Raw genomic sequence first — 16,080 nt, 5'->3', positions numbered from 1 at the left:
TTCATCGGTTGCCTGCGGAGTGACCTGAGGAGCGCGAACCCGTTCTGGCGTCACCTGTCTTTAACGGAGAGTGTGAAAGCCCCGGGGGTGCAGAGCGGTTGTCTGAGCTTTCGGGGGGGGCGCTCGCGGGGCCGCAGAGGGGCAGCTTGGCACTAAAGCCCCTTCCCGGTTCTCTTCCGTGCCCAGGCCGTGCGGGCTCTGCGGCTGTCTTGGGAGCAGATGGAGACTGTCCCTTGGACGGTTTTGCGGGCCGTGCCGCAGGCAGCACCCCTGTCTGCCCTGCAGGACCCTGATCGGCAGCGCCTGATGCCGCCCCTGTGTGCAGGGGTGAGGCCTGCTGGGTAAGTGCTGCTGCGCGTGAGCAGCTTGACCAGGGGGCTCGTTGCCTTCCTGCCACAGCGCGGTGGGGGGGTGTGGGGGGGGGTCCTGGAGCTCAGGTTCTGAGACCCTTCTTGCAAAGCCCTTGTGCAGAAGGGGGTCTGGTGTGGTAGGTGGGGTGGGTTTGGGGTCAGAGAGGTCTGGGTTCAGATCCCGGTTCAGCCCACCCCTGGCCAGCCGCATAACCTTGGCTCAGTTCCTTCCTTGTCCTGAGCTTCACTTTTAAGTGGGGAAACTGCCAGAGCTCTGGGAGGACAGAGGTCTTGTGTGTGTCCTTTGTTTTTGAGCCCAGGGTGCCTGACACGTAGTAGGTGCTCAGGCTGTATGTGTGGGGTGAATAAACAATGTCGGTGTTTTTGCCCCGAGTTAGTCTTCCCTTTGATGATGGGAGATGGAATCTTTACATGAAGTGGTGATGATGCTCCGGGTCCTGGGCTTGGCGGGGCAGCTGGGGGCTAATAGGGGCTTTTCTTCCAGGCTCACCTTCTTCCTTTTCTGCACCTGCATTCGAAAGTGATCATGGTCTGTCTGTGTCCTGGTCATTGATAGTGCAGGGAGAGGAGTTGCTGAAAGCGCTTCCCCGTGTTTGGAGGGTCCCTTCCTGTCCCTTCCAGACTCTGGAGCTTTCCCACACTTCCTCCTCCTCACCATCTTTTAGATGCCTCTGGGCACCTGTCTGTCTTGCGTGCTCTCTCCGCCTGGCTCAGGATGGTTTCTGTTTTTGTGAGGCTTTAAAAAGCCTCACAGGGAGCATGAGGGTGGGTCCTGCCTCATTGCATGTCTGAGTTGGTTGTGCAGCCACAGCTGTGGTCTTCTGACACTGGTCTCTAATTTCAGCAGCGCTGTGTCCCTTTCTGCCCCTGTGTTTGAGGGGATTACAGGCTGCCCACGTCCTGGTCATTGGTAATGCAAGCAAAGGAAAAGTTATAAGGCTTTCTTTATGTTCAGGGGTTCCAGAATGGGACAGCCTTAGGTGACGGAGCACGAGGTAGATGGAGGGAGGCAGGCTTTCAGTGCATTCACCTCCCAAGACCCAGATTCCATCAGTGTTTTCCTGTTGGTGAGCACAGCGGTTTCCTGGACACGTAAAGCAGTGCCAAGTGCTTCTTGTCCCCTGCAGGAGTGTCTCATGACTGCTGTTCCACGGATGTGAGACGCGACCTCTGGGAGAACCTGATCGGGAGGTCCCAGGTAAGTGGTGTCCTGCCTGGTTCTCGAGAGCTTAAGTCTCTGTGGGCTGTGAGGCTGGACGCGTTCAGGTGATGAGGTGTGGGAATGAGTGCAGGTGAAGGCTGCTTCCCGGTGTTCCCGGCTGTCTGTGTCCCCTTGAGCCGGCGGGCACAGGCCTGGGCCCTCTTCTGCTCCTGAGAGCCCCTGAGGAAGGCTCCTGTGACGTGGAAAGTGGCAGTATCGGATGGTCAGACGGCTGCATTTTAGAGGCAAACAGATTCATATCCAGTGCCCAGCTGAGTGCTCATTGTATGACCACTCACACCCCATCTGCCAGAACCACGAATCCTCAGTATTTCTGCACCATCAGTCTTCACTTCATCTCCTGGGTGGGAGTGGTAAATCGTCCGTGCAAGTGAGGGGCAGCTTCTGTGATCTCGGGCTGTCAGTCTGGTCACGGGCCTGTGTGCCAAGGCTCTGGGGTCAGGCCAGTTCCCAGGCTGCTGCCCAATAAGGCTTCCCTTCTCCTCGGCCCACTCGGCCGCCCTTTTCTGCACCTGCATTCGAAAGTGATTGTGGGCTGCCCGTGCCCTGGTCATTGATAGTGCAGGGAGAAGAGTTGTTGAAAGCGCTTCCCCGTGTTAGAAGGGCCCATCCTGTCCCTTCCAAACTCTGGAGCTTTCGAACACATCTTTCTTCCCACTAATTTGTGTTACTTCCTCGGATCTGGCGCTTTGTGGCTCACTCAATGCCTTTTTTGCTGAGCAGGGCGCTACCTCAGGGTGTTTCTGTTCATGGGCCAGTGGTAGAGCTGTGATAGGGGTCCCTCTTCTCCCAGGGCTCCCCCAGGAAGCTTTCTGTGCCTCCCTGTCGCACTCTTCCCACACCCTCAGCCCCACCTCTCAGCCCTGGTCACACTGGACATTGGTGATTTGCTTGTCACGCCCCCTTTGCTGTGATCTTGAGGCAGTGCCTCTGTCCTGCTGCCCGACACGTAGCTCTTGGACAAAACAAGATGTGGGAGACAGGTGCCACGTGGTGAGGCAGTGGGCTCATCCCATTGTGGCGTGTCAGTGGGAAGACAGTGCCCTCGAGCCAGCCAGCCTGCTCCAGGCGGAGGCATCCTCCTCTCCCCGGAAGTGTTGGTTCTCTCTCGTCCTGGTCGTGGGCTGGGCCCATGGTCCACAGGGGGTGATGTTCCTCAGCCCTTAGACTGAGGGGCAGGGAATGGAGTAGTGATCCAGCTGGGCAGCACACGTCATAGTTGGTACATACGTAAGCTGCCCTTACACACTAGGTGGAGGACGTGGGGGCCCTCCCACTACCTGTTCCCCTCCTGCTCTGTGCTCATCGCTGCCAGTCAGCATGGCACGCTCCCCAAAAGCTGGCCTTGACAACCTTTTGACACAGACTGCTTAGCAGCAGATTGATCTCTGGCCCATAGGTTAGCACTGACGCTACTCCTGTCACAGGTGATCCGCGGACCCCTTTCTAGAGTTAAGTTGTTCTTGTCCCTGAGACAGTCGTGTGGTACTAGTGGATAGGAGTAGCAACGGGCCACATTGGTGGGTGCTGTAATCTGCCGGCCACTGTGCGCACCAGGGCCTGCTGTGAGTGCTCACTCGTGCGCTGCGTCTCGCAGGTGGGTCTGCATGTGCGGAGGCTCCGTGGGAGGTGTCCTCTTACCAGCCCGCGGTAGGCCGTGGGGCCCGAGGTACGGTGTTCGGACCTTTCTCTGGAAGTTTGTTTTGTGCATCTGTAAAGTCACGTCCGTGTGCCCTGGGGTTTGGATGAGGAAGTAAGACAGTGGGCATCCTGTGAGCTGGCAGTTGGATCCTTGCTGTGGGCAATGCCTCACGTACCGAGAGGGGACGGGCCTCTAGAAGGCTGCTCAGGTAGGTGGAGGGCTCCCCGGGGCAGCTCCCTTCCTAGTGTCAGCAGCGTGCTCTGAGGGGAGGCATGTAGGTTTAGGCACCAGAGATCCTGGTCTGGCCTCCGAACTGACCTAGCTTTGTGACCTCTTCTCAATCTCCACTTCATCTGAAAAACATAGCTGGGGTAGCTGTGAAGGGTTTTAGAAAATTTCTCATGGTCGTGTTGTAACCATAGGATACTGATCTTTTCTAACCCAAAAGCATTTCTGATTTTTTTTTAAGATTTATTTATTTCAGAGAGAGCGAGCAGGTGGGAGGAGCAGAGGGAGAGGGAGAGAGAAACTCCAACAGACTCTGCGCTCAGCATAGAACCCAACGCAGGGCACAGTCCTGCGACCCATGAGGTCACGACCTGAGCTGAAACCCAAGAATCGGTCGCTTAACTGTCTGTGCCACCCAGGCACACCGGCATTTCCCATTTTTTATGCTGGAAGCATCTTGACCCTTCTGTGGCAGGGAGGTGTTACAGGGTCTCGGCAGGGTACAACAGAAGCTGCTGGGGCTCTGTGTTTGGCTGGGCCGCTCTCATTCACTCAGGCCATTCCCCAGGCCCCTGACACCAGCCTCCCATCCTTCCTGGCTCTCTTTCTGCACTTTTCTTTTTTTTTAAAGATTTTGTTTATTAACCCGACGGAGAGAGACACAGCGAGAGAGGGAACACAAGCAGGGGGAGTGGGAGAGGGAGAAGCAGGCTTCCCGCCAAGCAGGGAGCCCGATGTAGGGCTCGATCCCAGGACCCTGGGATCAGGACCTGAGCCGAAGGCAGATGCTTAACAACTGAGCCACCCAGGCGCCCCTCTTTCTGCACTTTTCTGCTCCTGCACCCAAAAGTGACTGCCTGCTGTCTTTGCCCTGGTCGTTGATAGTGTAGGGAGAGGAATCACTGAAAAAAGTTCCTGTGTTTGAAGGGTCCAGCTAGCCATCCCCTTCCAAGCCCTGGAACTTTCCCACGCTAGCTTTCTGCCGTTCCCTTCAGAGCTTGGGCCTCCTGGGATGCAGTGACAGGGCTAGCCTCCTGACCGCTGGGGGCTCATTCTGTCTTCTCATGTTACAGATCCTCTTGTCAGAAGTCAGTCTATACATTTCTATGTGGCCCTCACCCTGGACTAAGTTCATAATAGCGCTTGAGGGCACACGTGAGAATCGCAAATCCTGGGTTCTACTTGATGAATTTATGGGAGTGGAGGCTAGCCCGGAAGAGCACATCAGTCAGGACGGCATGCTAATTCATTGCTCGTGCGTGTGTTGTCTTTGCTCCTTTACTCTTTCTTGAGCACAGTGTGGGTTGCTTTTCCAGGAGCTGTCAGTGATGTTAAATAAATGGAGAAAGAAAAGTACAGGTGGGGCCTGCTATGGGGGCCTGGGGGAGTTCTGTCAATTCTGAGTCAATAAAAAAGTTCTCCTTTGTCATGGTCTGCCAGAAGCCGGGGGAGTTTTCTCGTCAGTCACTGATGGGAGGAGAGTGTGTTGTTGACTGATCACCCTGTCTGTAGCTCTCCTTTTGTTGACTTCGTCTGTTTTTTGTGGGTTCTTTTGAAAAGGGTGACCCCAGGGGTTGACTGAAGAATTTCTCAGGCCCGTGGATCTTTGAGGTCTGTATTTATAGACTATAGACTGCAGACTTCCTAGCCTTTCTGGTTCACATCTGTGAGGATATTGTTGCTGACTGGGCACTCGGGTGGTCATCCATCCGCAGCAGGCTGACTGGCTGCCTTCCGTGCTGTGCACCCGCCGATGTGTTCCAGAAGCAGAAACCCCGCAGCGGTGCCTTCACTCTGTGGACTCAGAGACAGCCTGGTGCTCCTGAGAGAGACAGCCTGGTGCCCCCGAGAGAGACAGCCTGGTGCTCCTGAGAGAGACAGCCTGGTGCCCCCGAGAGGAATGTCTTGGCTCCTAGGTAACAAGGGCAGTGAGATTGGAGGTGGGGTCAAGGTGTCCATCCCTTTGACCCCCCTACTTTTGATTGGGGGCTCCTTTCTAGTTCCCAAGACCTCTTCCCTTTACATTTGGGTCTCGTGTTTGCAGATGGGATCCTGTTGTGCCAGGTGGTTTTGTTCCCATCTCAGCGATGAGGTGGTGGTAGTGAGAATAACATACGTGAACCACCTGGTGCCCAGGAGCCGTCGAAGAACCCAGAGAGTGCCCTTGTCTTTCATACCTGCTCTCCGCCCCCTTTGGGGGCCTGTCCTGTCCCACAGCCTAGTTCCTGGTCAGGCTCCTCAGCCAGCCTGGAGGATTTAAGGGACAGTGGTGAACATTCTGAAAAAAATCACCCCATGCCCCACTCCAGACCTGGTAATTCGAACCTCTGGGTGTAGAGTCCTAGGGATTGAGTTGGGGTTCTCTTGCACAATGTCCTCAAGCATTCATGATGTTTTCTCATTTCTCCTTTGAAGGGGTCTGGCAGTGCTGATTTTCACAGGTCTGGGCACCTAACCAGAAGAGGTCTCGTTGGAAATTTATCTTGCATTTGCCTTTCTTGGCTGGGTCATATTAAGTGGGTCTTTGCAGAACAGGATGGCAGGTGCTGGGGCCTTGTGACAGGCTGGGCAGACACGGCATGACAATGTCAGGGAGAGCTGCTGAGGATGGTGGTCCATCCCTTTGCTCATGATGCAGTGGGACCTCAGGGTCGAGCCCCCGACTGAGCGGTGAGCTGTCTTCCCGTGGATTGCTGTATGTAGTCAGTTGTCCTGATTGTGAACTGCTCGAAAGAAAGCGATTTATTATAAAAATGACTTTTAAGATGTTTTTCCTTCATTCTTTTTTATTCTGGTGATAACATAGTATGGCATGCATAAACTGGGTACTTAGGCCTAGTTGATGGGGACCCTCTCAGTGATGTCATAGGGGAAGGAGGCAACAGAGACTGAATGCTTGTATGCTGCTTCTCCCTTGTAGGTCAGCCTTACATCTGGAGCTGTTGAAGTAAGTCCCAAGGCCATGAGTTCAGGGACCCTCGGGATGACTTGGGATCTGGGTTTGCTGATATGTCTCCCCAAGGTGAGTTACTGCCAAGCGCTGGGGACCCACAGGCAGGGGGTAAGCTGGTTTGTATCTCTGTGGGTGGGAACTCCAAACCATTGGTCTCACCTGTCCTTTCTTTTTTAGATTCTCTTGGTGTTAGGAGACAGCAGAGGAACAGAGGATGGCGAGGGAGTCCCTGCAGAACGCAACCCCAGAGCACTTCTGCTGTGACTCAGAGCATCATGGATCAACTCTTCACTCCACATAGGAGATCAGAGGGAAAGCGCTGGGGCCGGGGCTGGGGCTGGGGTCCACATCAGCTGGCTGAGGCTTAACAACAGTGCCCTGAGAAGCCATGGACAGAGAAGGCCAGCCCCATGTTCCTCTCCTGTGTCTGGAATGACCTTAATGACCAAGACTTTTTCTCTTGTATTGCAGCTGCTCATCACTTTACTCTCTGCCCACCATTCAATAAACCTTACAGACTCGCTGTGCCTGCCTTTTAAGTCCATAACAAGCCTTGTGCCACCGAGGCTGGGTGTGGAGAAGTGGATCACAGGCCAGTCTTGTTTTCACCCCCTGAGCCTCTCCTGTCATGCTCCTGGGGCTTGGCACACAGGCTGCAGTCTGAGGTGTTGCGTTAGGACTGGGACAATAGCTGGCTCAGATTCAGGGCCCATGAAAGAATCGAAGGTTCGAGGAACAGGCCAGGGCTTTGGAAGGGTGGCTGGTGACAGCGGGCTGGAGTGAGGCAGGCACCGATGTCACTGCGGAAGCTGGGTTGGCCCGAGTTCTGGGGCCTGGCTCCTGAGTAAATGCCTGCTTTTGTGGCCAGCCGACCTAGTTTGCTTGGGATTGAGGGGTTTCCCAGGACATGGAACTTTCATTGTTAAATCCAGAAAGGTCCTGGGCAAACTGGAACTAGTTGGTCAACTTACCTCGGGAGTCAAATACATGATGTCAGCCTGAGGACAGGTTACTGAGTAAAGGTGGGAGGGAGCAGGGTGAAGGTGGAGCAGCTGCTGTTGGTGGACCTTGTGGCTATCCTCAAGGTCAGGCTTTTGGAGATAATTGCGGTAAGTCAATAATTGCAATAATGTGATGATGGTCTAAGGATGTGCATGTGTGAACTTTTTAATTCCCATGTTATAGATGGATGGGTCTCCATGAGGAAATAGGTCCCAAAGGCTGTGATGAAAGGCTGGAGTTAATTGCCCAATTTCTGCACTTGAACTTGCCTTGATGAGTTTGACACCTTGATGGGCTCCTTTTCGGGGGCAGGCAGGTGTTCTTCATGGCTGAAGTGTTCACTCTGCCAGCCAGTTCCTGGCACAGGCATCCAGAAGTCAGAAGTCTTTTTTTTTTTTTTGGCCTTCCCTGCGGACTGTCTTGACTTCTTTTTTTAGCAGCCTTTAGTCAGCTGGTTGTGGCTGCATGAAAAAACGCCAAGGGAAGGATCTGGGTCCACTTGAGAAAGCTGTGCCTGGTTGGGAATGTGTGCTGCTATGGAGGAACAGCAGAACGTGGGCCAGTACTTAAAAAGTGTGCATGGAGACACTTGGCGTGTCCCACGGGGCACCAGGTCATGCCCGCCTTGCATGTGGCATGGGAAGCATGAGCCATGTCAAGTGTTGAGGGCCTGAGGGAATCTGAGAAGAGCATTCCAGCCAACGTGACCTAGGAACCAGGCTTAAGGTCATGGAGCTATGATCCTTGCTGGGAGATGTGCAAGCTTCCTGGAGGGCCTGGTGGAGCAGGGAGTGGGAGATTTCCGTAGCAGAATTGAGAGCTAGAAGTATGGAGAGCTGGTCAGGGTGAAGGTCCGTCCATTAAAAAGAAAAGCGTTTATTCATGAGCCAGGCACCATGCTTAGAAGTAGGGGTACAATGGGAAATAGCATAGTTTGTGCACTTCAGGTATTCCTGAAATGTCTGTAGATAATGTGTTTATATGCTGAATGTCTGTGGAACATGCATTTGTACTGGGCACTGCAGTAGGTGTTGGGGGTACCGCTCCAAACAAAACACAGGAGGCCTCAGCTTATTTAGAACTGCCGTCCATATGGTAACGTAAAGTGTAAAGTTCGCATCTTCACTTGCACAAGCCGTATTTCAAGTGCTGGTAGCCCCAAGTGGCTGCCGTGTTGGGTCGTGCAGCTATCAAAGACTGTTTCTGTCGCCACAAGAAGTGTGGGGTTAAAAAGAAAACCCATGGGCCCCAGAGTGGCATCACTGAGGCCAAGTCCCCAAACCCGGGCGTGATACCTAATCTAATTGCAGTTTCAACCTCCCCCGGAAACGTAGTCTACCTGGTCAGTCACAAGTTCTCTGATGGGTGCCAAGGAGTCTACCACAGGGGCCCTCTCCATCCCCAAAGGAGGATGGGGTAATCTACCTGATTAGAACCCCCTCCTGTTCCCCCTAAGGGAAAGCCTTGCCTGGAACAATTTTTTTTGCAAATAACTTTCTTGCCCCACCTTCCTTCCCTAGAAACCTTTCTGTTCAATCTCTTGGAGCTCCCCTCCGCTTGTTAGATGGGATGCTGCCTGATTCATGAATTGTTTAATAAAGCCAACTAGATCCTCAGATTTGCCTGGTTGAATTTTGTTTGACGTCAGACGGCACTGGTCTAGAAGGTTAGGAGTCCAAGTTTAAAAACATGATTGAAGAGTGTTGCTGGACACCTTTACAGAAAAGCTGTTACTTGAGTCCAAAGAGGATTGGTGCCATGTCCCTGCTGATCAGGGTGGTTCTGAGTGTTGGTGGATAAACCTGGGGCAGCAGCCTGCAGGGGTGTGGATCACTGGCTTTGGAGTCCCACAGACCTGGGGTTTAACCCTCTTGGGTGACATGAGGCAAGTTTGTACTACCTGACCTTGGTTTCCTCTTATAAAACGAGAACCACAGCTTTACAGGAATATGGTAAGGTAGGGATTAAACAGACTGTTGTATGAAAAAGTCTGTGTAATGTGTCCCTTCAGAATGTTCAGTAATTGATAGTTATTACTATTTATTGAAGGTTCCTCTGCACCATACCAAGATTGCTCATAGTTCGCTTTGGTCTTGGGGGCTTTCAGGGTGTAGCCCCTAATGCTGAAGTTTGTGGGGAAGCAAAAATAGTTCCCTTTTACAACAAAAGATTTATATATAATATAATTAGTAGATATTTAGAAACATCTCCAAGCTAGAGGATATATGCTTTTCTCAAGCATATAAAGAGTATATATGAATGCTATTCATGTTCTGGGTTATAAAACAAGTAGCAAATACTGAAGAATCAGAGTCATACAGACTACCTTTGTACTACAATATATAGACAATAACAGACAAAAACAGGTTTGAAAAAATCCCTGTGTTTGGGAAATTTAAAACATTTTAAAATACCTCATCAAAGATGATTCCATAAGGGGAATTAGAAATATTAACAACTGAATGATAATAAAAATTTCTACATACCAAAGTTTGTGGGATGTAGCTCAAGTAATTCCTAAGAAATTTATGCCTCGTGCTTAAAATAGGAAGAAGACAAATTTAATAAGTAACAAAGAGAAAATAGAAGTAATGAGAATAAAAGAGCAGAAGCAAGCCAAAGTTAGCGAATAAGATAGATTACTTTTTGTCTAAAAGTTTATACTTTGATAAAATGAATATATTTGTAGAAAACAAAATTGCCTTAAGGAGTGATGGAAAACTTGAGTAGTCTGATAAAGCCCGCAGGGGACAGTTCAACAGAGTCCAATTTATTTGCCTGTTGCAACATGAACTTTTGGTCACTATCAAAGCTGTGATTTTCTGACAAGAAATCTTGGATCTGTCCTTGAATGAATGAATATGTAACAATCCAAACACATATCTCATTGGGGACAATTGAGTACAGTCCATTTGGAGGGGTGTGCGGGCTCCATGAGGCTTTGGCTTCAGACTGTCTACAATTTTGTCAGAATTCAGCTGTAGACAGGTCATGGCATGAGAAACATTGGTGAGGCTTTAAAAATTTTCCCACCAATGTTGGAGATCATAGACATTTACTTACCTCTACTAAGGTGGTAAGACTGAATAGCTCCAACGAATGTAGCAATCAGAGTGGAAGAGAGTGAAAGCCTTTTTTGAGGAATAACAATTTCTGAGGATGTAGTGAAGGATTACCTTGGACTAAGAACATACAAACTGTGAAGACATTGATCAACTAGTAGCTGTAGGCTTAAATCCTAAAGTACTGTGATTGTCACTGATAGACAAGGATGTTGAAAGCTTAAAATCACTCCATAGACAGTTCTTGTACCAGTCTTTGCTTGGACAGTAGTATGTTTCTTTTAATCTGAAAAGTATAAAATTCAAATTTTTTATATTAATATAGTCAATACATAATTAACTCAGGAAGATGGAACTTCTTTTGTCAGTTTTGTGGTTTTTTATCCTAAATTTGATAAACAAAGGGCTCTCACAAGTTTTGAGTTGATTAGAACATAGAGAAGGCTAAAATCTAATAGCTTTTATCCTTTCTAAGGTGAAGGGACAAATCTTTGTGTAACCTGGTGGCCATTCAAGGAAACTCAAAGGTAGTTTAGGACTAAAAGACATTTTAACCATTTTATTCTGAATTTGGGCAAGAATTGTCAGAGGACAAAATATGGACACATCACACTTTTCAAATGTAAGAAAAAGTTACTGCAAGACAGTATTTTGAAAACCACAGCAAAAAGTAGATAGCTATTAGAAACTTAACTTTTCTTTCTTTTTTTTTTAGAAATAAGGAACTTTTGTTAGGATGAATTAAGAGTATACCAGACATAACATACAGATGGCCAACAGAGACATGAAAAGATGCTCAACGTCACTCATCAGGGAACTGCAAATCAAAGCCACAGTGAGATATCACCTCATAGAAGTCAGAACGACTAGTATCAAAAAGTAAGTTTCGTAGACATGAAAAGGAACCCCTGTGCACTGTTCCTGGGAATGTAAATTGGTACAACCACTGTGGAAGGCAATATGGATGTTTCAAAAAAAGTTAAAAGAACTACCACATGATCCAGTAATTCCACTACAGGATATTTACCCAAATAAAACGAAAACAGTAATTTGAAAAGATACAGGCGCCCCTATGTTTACTGTAGCATTACTTACAATAGCCAAGATATGGAAGCAACCCAAGTGTCCATTGACAGATGAATGGATAAAGAAGATGTGGTGTATATATGTACACCCACACACAATGGAATTGTACTCAGCCATAAAAAACTGAAATCTTGGGATGCCTGGGTGGCTCAGTCGGTTAAGAGTCTGCCTTCGGCTCAGGTCATGATTCCAGGGTCCTGGGATCGAGCCCCACATCGGGCTCCCTGCTCAGCGGGGAGCCTGCTTCTCCCTCTCCCTCTGCCTGCCACTCCCCCCTGCTTGTGTTCTCTCTCTGTGTGTAAATAATAAGTAAATAAAATCTTAAAAACAAAACAAAACAAAACCAAAAAACTTAAATCTTGCCATTTGCAACAACATGGATGGATCTAGAGGGTATAGTGCTAAGTGAACTAAGTCCATTAGAGAAAGAAAAATACCATATGAATAATTTCATGTGGAATTTAAGAAACAAAGCCAGCAAAAGAGACAAAAACAGACTTTTAAATAAAGAGAACAAACTGGTGTTTGCCAGAGGGCAGGTGGGGGGAGGGATGGGTGAAATAGGTGAAGGGGATTAAGAGTACACTGCCATGATGAGCACTGAGTTATATATAGAATTGCTGAGTCCATATATTGTACACGTGAAACTAATATAACACTACATCAGTTATACTGGAATTAAAAGTATCTGGCATAAAATAACATCATTTTACCATAAAACCCCTAAATTCTAATTTTATTTTTTTGTGTGTGTCAACCATGTGACAGTGCCCAGTAAAGCATTTATAAACCTTTCTTATGGATGAATTCACTGAGCCAACTTTGTCAAAAATTTTTAATACAGGTTTTTGGGTTTTTTTAGGAACACTGCAAGTAGTATAACCCAAGTCAAAAAATTGTTACTAAAATTTGTACATTTACAGTATAACCTTATTATTATTTTTATTAGTTAGAGACTTTAAAAAATGAATCTTATTTTCAAAATATAATTAATCTTACGAACATACTACATCCAACAGTGCACCTATCCTAATGAATTTACCGTCATAATAAACTGTAATAATTCCCTTAAACAAACTACATGTGTTATCTTGTACACATACTTGCATCTCCCTGTAATTATGCCTAGTAGTGTCTCAAGTTATTTTTGTTAATTACCGTTATTAGCAAAGTAAACACTTTTTGTTTTCTCTAGACTCCAGAAAACTAGAAGACAGGAAACAAGAACTATCTAGCTATTTTTCACCATTAGTTTACATTTAATATTATCTTTTTATATTTAAACACATCACCCATCTGGTTAATTTATAGCTATTTTAAATGAATAAGGAATAAATTGCAAGTAGGTTTAGTGACCAAAGGTTAAAACTTTTTAAACTTCGAAAAGTGTCCTGTACCCAGAAATATTTATCCATGAACTCAAATTAACATTTGAGGCTTTACAAAAGTTAAGGATCTAAAAATTACAATTTTAGCTAAAACATGGTCTTTATGATTGGTACTGCTATAAAGATTATAAGATCGAAGCCCCTACAGGGTCTCAGCTTGAGCTGTGGCATAAAAGCATCCCCCGCCTGATTGGAAAGTCTGTTCCCCATTGTCCTTTAAGGGTGATAATATTGTCACTCCCTTTAATTACTCTGAGTCACACACCCGGTGAGAAGCGGGAGCTAGGCAGACAGAGATGAAAATGTCAGCATTATTGTTCATAAGAGCTAGATGAGGGAGGCAGCTCTGCACCCACCATTGGGAGGCCTCCCTAATACTAACACCCCCTGAATAGGGGCTGTGCCCACCACTGCCAGGGGCAGAGCTTTCATGAGACCCGACAGGGTTCTTTAGGAAGAAATGCCAGGGGCGCCTGGGTGGCTCAGTCATTAAGCGTCTGCCTTCGGCTCAGGTCATGATCCCAGGGTCTTAGGATCGAGCCCCACATTGAGCCCCACATTGAGCCCCACATTGAGCCCCACATCGAGCCCCACATCGAGCCCCTTCCTGCTCGGCGGGAAGCCTGCTTCTTCCTCTCCCACTCCCCCTGCTTGTGTTCCCTCTCTCGCTGTCTCTCTCTCTCTGTCAAATAAATAAATAAAATGTTAAAAAAAAAAAAAAAAAGGAAGAAATGCCAGCAAACTGAGGCATCCAGTGATCAGGGTGACATGCTGAGCTCTTAAAATACAAATGAATGTCAATTTTTGGTCACAGATTTCAGCTGAAAATTACCCAAGCATTCCGATGGCCAGGTAGGGAAATCCTGAACGGGCTTTCCCGGGCTAACACATGCTCAGACAAGGGAGCCCCAGAGATAGGCCAAGCTGTTCTTCCAGCTTCAGAAATGTCCCACAGGAATGAAGGTGGAGAAAGAAGATGGGGACCTACAGGCATCCAGGAGGACTCTTGCTGAATCGTCCCAGAAGGATTGGGGTTGAAAGTCAGAGTCAAGGGAGGCAGAAATGGTCAGATCGGAAAAGTCATCCATCATCTTGGAAGGGGGTGTGTTGCAGCTTCTTCACAAGACAATGACCAGACCCCTCACAAAGCTGCCTTCTCTGTGAGAGAGGAAAGATGGTGACAGACTTCTGATGGAGGAGCCAGAGGAAATGATCTTGGGCACAAAACTTTATCCCCAAGCCTGGCTTAGAAAGACAGGACTTCCTGTCTTCAGGGGACAGTGCAGGCTCACTGGACTGGGAATTTATCAGCACAGAAGACTAGGCTGGACGTCAGTGGGGTTCCCCAATGTTTGGGACTAGGGAATACCCCAGGACCTTTATGTGTCTCTGAGGGAATAAGGACATCCAGCAACAATGGGGGAAGAATTTCCTAATAGTTCAATAAATGAGGGCACAGAGGAGATTATACTTAATTTAGCCAACATAAAGAAGTGAGACCTTTTCCCACCCTAGTTTTGTGGCATAAGATGCATACCTGATATTCATAGGGGGTACTGAAGGAACCAGGTTTTACATCTGGATGCTGTCTTTGGCCAATATCCCAACAACTGTTGGGGCATCTCTGTAACAGAAAGGGTTCTCCCCAGTCAAGGCAGACAGCTTTTTTTTTTTTTTTTTTTTAATGAAAAAGGTCAGGTTTATGAATAAAGCTTTGACAATTAGAAAATCTCCAGGTGTCTTTGGAGCTTTCATGCTTCGGTGGCACAAACAGTGTGGTCCAGGGCCGTGCTTCTTGGAGAGCCCCCACACTTCTTGTAAAACCTAGATTTCTGTTTAGCCTGGCACACGTTTGGCTCTCAGCAAGTTCAGCTATCTTCTACTTAGAGTACATCTTGGGGCTAGAAAAAATCCACAAGGGCTTTGCCCTTAAGATACTCTCCGGTGGCTTTATTAGTGAGACCAGCCCCTTTGGGGCAAGGTTGGAACTTTCTGTCTTCCCCCAGGATGGGCTAACATAGGGCCCTCACCAGAGCAGGATATGCTGGGAGAACATCTTTCCTTTGTCAGCGGTCCTTAACACGGCGCTATTTTACCCACCGCAGGGGGCTTTTGGCAATGTCTGGACACGTTTTTGGTGGGCACCATTGTGTGTGGGGGGGTGTGCCGCTATCTAGTGGGGAGAGGCTTGGGAGCTGCTAAATATCCTACAATGTAAAAGGATGGCCCCTCACAGCAAAGAATTATCTGGCCTAAAATGTCCATCATGCTGAGGTTGAGGAACCTTGGCTTAAATCAAGCCTTTCCTACGGCATGTCTCACCATCTCTGCATCTCGGCTGCAGACCATGATGTGAATGGTGCTCCCAAGAGCTGTACAGTGCACAGCCCGCGTGACCGTCTGTGGTAACCCTGCGCACCCGCAGGGGAAGATGGGAGCAGGCATGCGCGGGGGTGAGCCTGGCACTGCGCTCCCCCGGAGGAAGGAGAATGGGTGTGAGGTGGCAGAAACAGAGAAGGAAGGGGCAGAGGAGGAGGATGGACAATTGCTAGTTGCTCTCCAACAGCCGATGATTAGGGCAACAGAGGAGATAGAATAATCTACAGGGAAAATCATAACTCTGATAATTAACTGAGCATTCCAGGATAATGTTTCACTTCGGTTCATTCTCTTCCACCGTCCCGGCCGACTGTCTCGCGTCTTCACTTTTAGACACCTTGGGTTTTCCTGGCCAAGGTCATCAGACATTCCTGGCTCATTTCCTGGGCCTTCCAAGATAAAAAACGCAACACCTCTGTGATCTCATCATAGGTATGATTTTGGTTGATGGTGCAAGACAGATTTTTTTAAATTTGATAATCTGTCATCCTACTCCTGGTATATGAAGGGGTCTTTAATAATGAGGAGTGGATGATGATGACAGCGCTAGTTTATCGATCTGGCACAGCATGGGCCAAGAATCGCCCTGAGCACTTTCCAAATAATTTATTTCAACCTCCCGTCTCCCCATGTCATGACGTCAAATGACAAGTACAACGAAGTCATTCGACACGTTTAAGGTTGAGCAGGGGGCTTCGGGTGGCATGGTCCTTGGCCACTGCTTGTGCTATATTAAAACTGAAGATT

At 48.3% G+C, this 16,080-nt stretch overlaps 2 long non-coding RNA genes and 3 other non-coding genes across 15 annotated transcripts in view; all 5 read left to right on the top strand.

The window, feature by feature from the left end:
- LOC144379288 (uncharacterized) overlaps positions 1–16,080 on the top strand; it is a 1,054,371-nt gene that overhangs the window by 806,415 nt on the left and 231,876 nt on the right. The window lies entirely within an intron of this gene.
- LOC118541775 (uncharacterized) overlaps positions 1–16,080 on the top strand; it is a 38,813-nt gene that overhangs the window by 3,534 nt on the left and 19,199 nt on the right. For 5 of the 9 annotated variants that reach the window (XR_004920249.2, XR_004920252.2, XR_013442035.1 and 2 more), the window contains 4 exons: positions 187–341; positions 1,499–1,569; positions 6,384–6,485; positions 6,594–11,359. This is a non-coding gene — a long non-coding RNA (uncharacterized LOC118541775). Of the gene's footprint in view, positions 1–186; positions 342–1,498; positions 1,570–5,178; positions 5,380–5,878; positions 6,134–6,383; positions 6,486–6,593; positions 11,360–16,080 lie in introns of all 9 variants that reach the window. The other 4 variants (XR_013442037.1, XR_013442038.1, XR_004920257.2 and 1 more) reach the window with 4 other exon arrangements.
- Positions 878–1,011, top strand: LOC118541786 (small nucleolar RNA SNORA71). Its single transcript, XR_004920266.1, has one exon. It is a non-coding gene; the product is annotated as a small nucleolar RNA SNORA71 (small nucleolar RNA).
- On the top strand, positions 2,104–2,236 carry LOC118541789 (small nucleolar RNA SNORA71). Its single transcript, XR_004920268.1, has one exon. It is a non-coding gene; the product is annotated as a small nucleolar RNA SNORA71 (small nucleolar RNA).
- On the top strand, positions 4,299–4,434 carry LOC118541790 (small nucleolar RNA SNORA71). Its single transcript, XR_004920269.1, has one exon. It is a non-coding gene; the product is annotated as a small nucleolar RNA SNORA71 (small nucleolar RNA).

The sequence above is a fragment of the Halichoerus grypus genome, chromosome 10 (assembly GCF_964656455.1).
Source record: "Halichoerus grypus chromosome 10, mHalGry1.hap1.1, whole genome shotgun sequence".
NCBI classification, from domain to species: domain Eukaryota; kingdom Metazoa; phylum Chordata; class Mammalia; order Carnivora; family Phocidae; genus Halichoerus; species Halichoerus grypus.
Note: the sequence above shows the minus strand (reverse complement) of the source record. Positions and strands in the feature narration are given on the sequence as shown.